Genomic DNA, 8114 nt, shown 5'->3' with positions numbered 1-8114 from the left:
GTGGTGCCTACTATACAGGGGGAGTGGCCTGTTGTGTCCTGTTATTAATATTCACAGGGGAGCAGCCTGTGGTGTCCCCACTGTACAGGGAGAGCGGCCTGTGGTGCCCACTGTACAGTGACAGCGGCCTGTGGTGCCTACTATACAGGGGGAGTGGCCTGTTGTGTCCTGTTATTAATATTCACAGGGGAGCAGCCTGTGGTGTCCTGTTAGTGTTATACAGAATGAGCAGAGTGTTGTAGCAGTAGCTACAGAGTAATAATAACAGTAATGAATGGTCAGGGAATAACACATAATAGATATTTAGTGTTCCCTCTAGCTCCGGCGGGAGGCAGGGCGCCGGAGCTAGAGAGGGCATATCCGAGAAGGGGGCGTGGTCATCGAAAAGGGGGCATGTCTATAAGACGCGTCCCCCTTTTCGTCACTCTTGGGGGCGTGCCCGGCACTTACGGACACGCCGGGCAGCCCCCAAGCCCTGCAGACAGGGAGAATAGATGCCGGGCGCATGCGCCCGGCGTCTATTCTACAGCGGTGACCGGGCCACCGCACATTGCTTCACCCGCGGGACACTGCGACCCGCGGATGAAGACGGTTCCCGCAGGCTGTTAGGGCAGGGCGCTTTTTGCCCTCCAGAAAGAGGGCAGGGCGCCGCGCCCCGCTAAAACAGCCTAGCGGGAACGCTATATGATATAACATATATGTATATACCAGATGATACATTACAGGAGTTGGGAAAGGACTCAGACAGGCCATGTAACAAAGGGCTGCACTCCCTGAGCTGAGACTGTCTGTCAGGGCATCTTGTTATACAGAGCAATAGACGCTCTCTCAGAGACAGCTAGTGGCTGTGACAGTCCCCAGATCCTCACAGAGTCACTGATTATACCCAGGACATCTCACCCCACCCTACGCTGCACACACACGGCCGGCAGGATGGCCACACATGTAACATACATCATTTGTGCAGAGTGACTGATGGAATTCTGTATTGTATTTTGTTCTCAAAGTCGATCCTCGAGGCACCCAGTCCATGTTTTAAGGATAGCCATGCTTGCGCACAGGTGACTTAATTAGTCCCTTAGTCTTTTAATTTAACCATCTGTGCTCAACTGTGGATATCCTTCTTCTCTCCTGTGTACTCCCCCCTCACACCCCTGTTATCTGTATGACCTCAGTATAGTCACAGATTCTCTCCATTTGTGGAAGAAATGTAAAGCAAAAGTAAAAAACCCCCAACATCCCTAATTCATGTGTTTGTAAAAGATTCACGTGGAGAAAATTGCACCAAATATGTGTCTGGGAGAAATAATACCCCCGGCCTGGAGAGGAGCATTGGTGTAACATTATGCAGTACAGCGCTGTGTGATGGCCTCTGAGGAGTCTTATGGGACTGGGTCACAGGAACTTCTGACACCGACCAGGGCTCTATACCTGGGGGGAAGCGGAGACTAATGCTGGATAAACACTTAAGCAACCCAGCGACCAACATTCCCCATGATATGTCTGGCCAGAAATCACGAATTGGTGGGCATTTCAATTTGCCGGCCCACTTTTGATGTCTGTGTTGGTGGTTCCTGTGGCCAGCGTACGGGTACGTCGGTAGATGCAGCATTGCTGGCCACTCATTGTTACTTGTCTGACTATTTTATGTGTTCTCTGTGATGTTTATATGTATTATATTTACTCCTAGACAGTCCAGCTGTGAGGAGCCAGAGTCTTTATTACACGTCACACGTTCTGTATTCTCACTAATTCATTGAAGATGGACAAGGATGGGAGTCATAAGGCTGAGAAGATCCTACATCTCACCCTGGAGATCATCTACGTTCTGACTGGGGAGGTGAGGGGATCTGGGGGTGTCACATTGACATCACTTATATCTATAGTAATAATACAGGGACATGACTGGGGAGGTGAGGGTATCTGGGGGTGTCACAGTGACATCACTTATATCTATAGTAATAATACAGGGACATGACTGGGGAGGTGAGGGGGTCTGGGAGTGTCACAGTGATATCACTTATATCTATAGTAATAATACAGGGACATGACTGGGGAGGTGAGGGGATCTGGGAGTGTCACAGTGACATCACTTATATCTATAGTAATAATACAGGGACATGACTGGGGAGGTGAGGGGATCTGGGAGTGTCACAGTGACATCACCTATATCTATAGTAATAATACAGGGACATGACTGGGGAGGTGAGGGGATCTGGGTGTGTCACAGTGACATCACTTATACCTATAGTAATAATACAGGGACATGACTGGGGAGGTGAGGGGATCTGGGAGTGTCACAGTGACATCACTTATATCTATAGTAATAATACAGGGACATGACTGGGGAGGTGAGAGGGGATCTGGGAGTGTCACAGTGACATCACATATATCTATAGTAATAATACAGGGACATGACTGGGGAGGTGAGGGGATCTGGGAGTGTCACAGTGACATCACTTATATCTATAGTAATAATACAGGGACATGACTGGGGAGGTGAGAGGATCTGGGGGTGTCACAGTGACATCACTTATATCTATAGTAATAATACAGGGACATGACTGGGGAGGTGAGGGGATCTGGGAGTGTCACAGTGACATCACTTATATCTATAGTAATAATACAGGGACATCACTGGGGAGGTGAGGGGATCTGGGGGTGTCACAGTGACATCACTTATATCTATAGTAATAATACAGGGACATGACTGGGGAGGTGAGGGGATCTGGGGGTGTCACAGTGATATCACTTATATCTATAGTAATAATACAGGGACATGACTGGGGAGGTGAGGGGATCTGGGAGTGTCACAGTGACATCACTTATATCTATAGTAATAATACAGGGACATGACTGGGGAGGTGAGGGGATCTGTGAGTGTCACAGTGATATCACTTATATCTATGGTAATAATACAGGGACATGACTGGGGAGGTGAGGGGATCTGGGGGTGTCACAGTGACATCACTTATATCTATAGTAATAATACAGGGACATGAATGGGGAGGTGCTATATACTGTCCAATCTCCTATATATAGGGAGCGGGGACAGGTAGGGTAAGTACTTTGCCTGTAGTGTCACCCATCTTGTATATTATGCACAATTATCTTCTAAGAATGCACAGCTCCATATTATTTACCTTTTTATTGGTGTCTCCCCAAATACACAGGATTACACAGTAGTAAAGAAAGTGTCCAGTGGGCGTTTAACTCCTAGGGGCCGTTCACGTGGCTCAGGAAGACTGAGCAGGACGCAGAGCCCCATCACGGTGGCTCCACTGCACTCACTGATACATGAGAGAGACAATGACCAGAAGATCCTGGAACTCACCAACAAGATCATTCAACTGCTGACTGGAGAGGTGACTGCTGGGAATGGGACATTATACAGTAACACCAGGGGATGTGTCTGGGTGATGACTGGAGAGGTGACTGCTGGGAATGGGACATTATACAGTAACACCGGGGGATGTGTCTGGGTGATGACTGGAGAGGTGACAGCTGGGAATGGGACATTATACAGTAACACCAGGGGATGTGTCTGGGTGATGACTGGAGAGGTGACTGCTGGGAATGGGACATTATACAGTAACACTGGGGGATGTGTCTGGGTGATGACTGGAGAGGTGACTGCTGGGAATGGGACATTATACAGTAACACTGGGGGATGTGTCTGGGTGATGACTGGAGAGGTGACTGCTGGGAATGGGACATTCTACAGTAACACCAGGGGATGTGTCTGGGTGATGACTGGAGAGGTGACTACTGGGAATGGGACATTATACAGTAACACCGGGGGATGTGTCTGGGTGATGACTGGAGAGGTGACTGCTGGGAATGGGACATTATACAGTAACACCGGGGGATGTGTCTGGGTGATGACTGGAGAGGTGACTGCTGGGAATGGGACATTATACAGTAACACCGGGGGATGTGTCTGGGTGATGACTGGAGTGGTGACTGCTGGGAATGGGACATTATACAGTAACACCGGGGGATGTGTCTGGGTGATGACTGGAGAGGTGACTGCTGGGAATGGGACATTATACAGTAACACCGGGGGATGTGTCTGGGTGATGACTGGAGAGGTGACTGCTGGGAATGGGACATTATACAGTAACACTGGGGGATGTGTCTGGGTGATGACTGGAGAGGTGACTGCTGGGAATGGGACATTCTACAGTAACACCAGGGGATGTGTCTGGGTGATGACTGGAGAGGTGACTACTGGGAATGGGACATTATACAGTAACACCGGGGGATGTGTCTGGGTGATGACTGGAGAGGTGACTGCTGGGAATGGGACATTATACAGTAACACCAGGGGATGTGTCTGGGTGATGACTGGAGAGGTGACTGCTGGGAATGGGACATTATACAGTAACACCGGGGGATGTGTCTGGGTGATGACTGGAGTGGTGACTGCTGGGAATGGGACATTATACAGTAACACCAGGGGATGTGTCTGGGTGATGACTGGAGAGGTGACTGCTGGGAATGGGACATTATACAGTAACACTGGGGGATGTGTCTGGGTGATGACTGGAGAGGTGACTGCTGGGAATGGGACATTATACAGTAACACTGGGGGATGTGTCTGGGTGATGACTGGAGAGGTGACTGCTGGGAATGGGACATTATACAGTAACACTGGGGGATGTGTCTGGGTGATGACTGGAGAGGTGACTGCTGGGAATGGGATATTATAAAGTAACACCAGGGGATGTGTCTGGGCGATGACTGGAGAGGTGACTGCTGGGAATGGGATATTATACAGTAACACCAGGGGATGTGTCTGGGCGATGACTGGAGAGGTGACTGCTGGGAATGGGACATTATACAGTAACACTGGGGGATGTGTCTGGGTGATGACTGGAGAGGTGACTGCTGGGAATGGGACATTATACAGTAACACTGGGGGATGTGTCTGGGTGATGACTGGAGAGGTGACTGCTGGGAATGGGATATTATAAAGTAACACCAGGGGATGTGTCTGGGCGATGACTGGAGAGGTGACTGCTGGGAATGGGATATTATACAGTAACACCAGGGGATGTGTCTGGGCGATGACTGGAGAGGTGACTGCTGGGAATGGGACATTATACAGTAACACCAGGGGATGTGTCTGGGTGATGACTGGAGAGGTGAGTGCTGGGAATGGGACGTTATACAGTAACACCAGGGGATGTGTCTGGGTGATGACGGACATTATACAGTAACACCAGGGGATGTGTCTCGGTGATGACTAGAGAGGTGACTGCTGGGAATGGGACATTATACAGTAACTCTGGGGGATGTGTCTCGGTGATGACTGGAGAGGTGACTGCTGGGAATGGGACATTATACAGTAACACCAGGGGATGTGTCTGGGTGATGACTGGAGAGGTGACTGCTGGGAATGGGACATTATACAGTAACACCGGGGGATGTGTCTGGGTGATGACTGGAGTGGTGACTGCTGGGAATGGGACATTATACAGTAACACCGGGGGATGTGTCTGGGTGATGACTGGAGAGGTGACTGCTGGGAATGGGACATTATACAGTAACACTGGGGGATGTGTCTGGGTGATGACTGGAGAGGTGACTGCTGGGAATGGGACATTATACAGTAACACTGGGGGATGTGTCTGGGTGATGACTGGAGAGGTGACTGCTGGGAATGGGATATTATAAAGTAACACCAGGGGATGTGTCTGGGCGATGACTGGAGAGGTGACTGCTGGGAATGGGATATTATACAGTAACACCAGGGGATGTGTCTGGGCGATGACTGGAGAGGTGACTGCTGGGAATGGGACATTATACAGTAACACCAGGGGATGTGTCTGGGTGATGACTGGAGAGGTGAGTGCTGGGAATGGGACGTTATACAGTAACACCAGGGGATGTGTCTGGGTGATGACGGACATTATACAGTAACACCAGGGGATGTGTCTCGGTGATGACTAGAGAGGTGACTGCTGGGAATGGGACATTATACAGTAACTCTGGGGGATGTGTCTCGGTGATGACTGGAGAGGTGACTGCTGTGAATAGGACATTATACAGTAACACTGGGGGATGTGTCTGGGTGATGACTGGAGAGGTGACTGCTGGGAATGGGTCATTATACAGTAACACCGGGGGATGTGTCTGGGTGATGACCGGAGAGGTGACTGCTGGGAATGGGCCATTATACATTAACACCAGGGGATGTGTCTGGGTGATAACTGGAGAGGTGACTGCTGGGAATGGGCCATTATACAGTAACACCAGGGGAGGTGTCTGGGTGATGACCGGAGAGGTGACTGCTGGGAATGGGCCATTATACAGTAACACCAGGGGAGGTGTCTGGGTGATGACCGGAGAGGTGACTGCTGGGAATGGGCCATTATACAGTAACACCAGGGGAGGTGTCTGGGTGATGACTGGAGAGGTGACTGCTGGGAATGGGACATTATACAGTAACACAAGGGGATGTGTCTGGGTGATGACCGGAGAGGTGACTACTGGGAATGGGAAATTATACAGTAACACCAGGGGATGTGTCTGGGTGATGACTGGAGAGGTGACTGCTGGGAATGGGAAATTATACAGTAACACCAGGGGATGTGTCTGGGTGATGACTGGAGAGGTGACTGCTGGGAATGGGCCATTATACAGTAACACCAGGGGAGGTGTCTGGGTGATGACTGGAGAGGTGACTGCTGGGAATGGGACATTATACAGTAACACCAGGGGGTGTGTCTGGGTGATGACTGTATCATTGTGTATGTCAGGTTCCTATAAGGTGTCAGGATGTCACTGTCTATGTCTCCATGCAGGAGGGGGAGTATATAGAGGAACACAGGGGTCTGTACAAGGACGTGATGATGGAGAATCACCGGCCCCTCACATCACTAGGTAAGAGGAGACTGTCATTTATTGTACAGGGGAGAGCAGGTATGGGGGCCTCCTATATATACACAACACCTGATAATCACATATATACAATGTACTCAGTCACTGTGTGTCTCCTACAGATGGACCCAGTAACAGAAATACCCCAGAGAGATGTCCCCGTCCTCTTTATTCCCAGGATTGTACAGAGGAGAATCACAGGACCCCACAGGAGGATCAGGTAGGTGGGATTTACCAATATACCAAAGTGACTGTCACTATATGATCTGTAGAGAAGCTGTGTGTGTTTTATACACGTCAAGTTTGGCAGCGTCTGGTGGACGCTGCCAAACTTGGGGTGTAGAGTGTGCTACGAGGAGCTGGCATGTTAAACTAAATGAAGCTTGTTGGAAACTAAGCTTTCCCCCTTTACAACCAGTCTCTGCATCCAGTCGGCATGCAGTTATTGGTTGTGTTCCCTTGGAGCGTGCACTAACTTTGGTATGTTTATTTCTTGTACTGTTCTCTGGGATACCTCCACTGACGGGCAGACAGACGGGAGCATTTTGGCACTGGGCACCCTAGGGTGATTTCCCGTAGCCCGGGGTCCACACGCCTTTTTTGCAGCTGGAGCAGCGCACCTCTGTCTCCCACTGTGCTGGAGACGGGGATTGCGGAAGTCCCCCTCCCAGGTGCAGCGTTTAGTGATCTCTGCTCAGCACCAGCGAGGACCGGTCAGCAGAGGACCTTAAAGGAACTGGTCCCCCACACAGGCAGCACAGCGAGGCACAGAGCTAGTCTCCTCCCCTCTGCCAGCCATTTCTTCTGCAGAACTGAGGATAGAGGCTCAGCTCAATCTTAAACGCCATAGCCCGACCGTCCTATTGTGGTAAGTTGTCAAAGCTCTCCCTCTACCTTGTCAGGCCCTGCAGTAGCCCCTTCCTGCCCACTCCGCCCCTCTTCACCACTATCCGGCCATGCAGTCATGACCTTTCTCACAGTTGATGGACCTAGAACCGCTCAGGGTTACGTCCATGCACAAGGATTTGGTTTCTTCCCTGGACCCGACTGTGTGAGGGTACATGAGCTAGCGGACCCCGCAAGTACCAGAGCATTTTGCGGTTGGTATTCTGGGGAGAGTCCGATTCTGACCTCTCGCTGGAGGAGGACGTTGAAGTTCAAGGGGGACACAGATCCTGAAGATCCTACAGGTTGGAAGGACGTGTCGCCTTCTAGATCAGGCATTGAGT

General features: G+C 50.4%; 1 pseudogene across 1 annotated transcript in view; it reads left to right on the top strand.

The window, feature by feature from the left end:
* Positions 1-1647: 1647 nt before the first annotated feature.
* The window catches only part of LOC148512035 (uncharacterized), a 41779-nt pseudogene continuing 35312 nt past the window's right edge, over positions 1648-8114 (top strand). The window contains exons 1-4 of the transcript XR_015880200.1: positions 1648-1840; positions 3174-3365; positions 6810-6888; positions 7008-7105. The product of XR_015880200.1 is annotated as an uncharacterized LOC148512035 (transcript). The remainder of the gene's footprint in view (positions 1841-3173; positions 3366-6809; positions 6889-7007; positions 7106-8114) is intronic.

The sequence above is a fragment of the Taudactylus pleione genome, unplaced genomic scaffold (assembly GCF_031769625.1).
Source record: "Taudactylus pleione unplaced genomic scaffold, aTauple2 ptg000285l, whole genome shotgun sequence".
NCBI classification, from domain to species: domain Eukaryota; kingdom Metazoa; phylum Chordata; class Amphibia; order Anura; family Myobatrachidae; genus Taudactylus; species Taudactylus pleione.
This window is presented reverse-complemented; position numbering and strand designations above follow the sequence as displayed.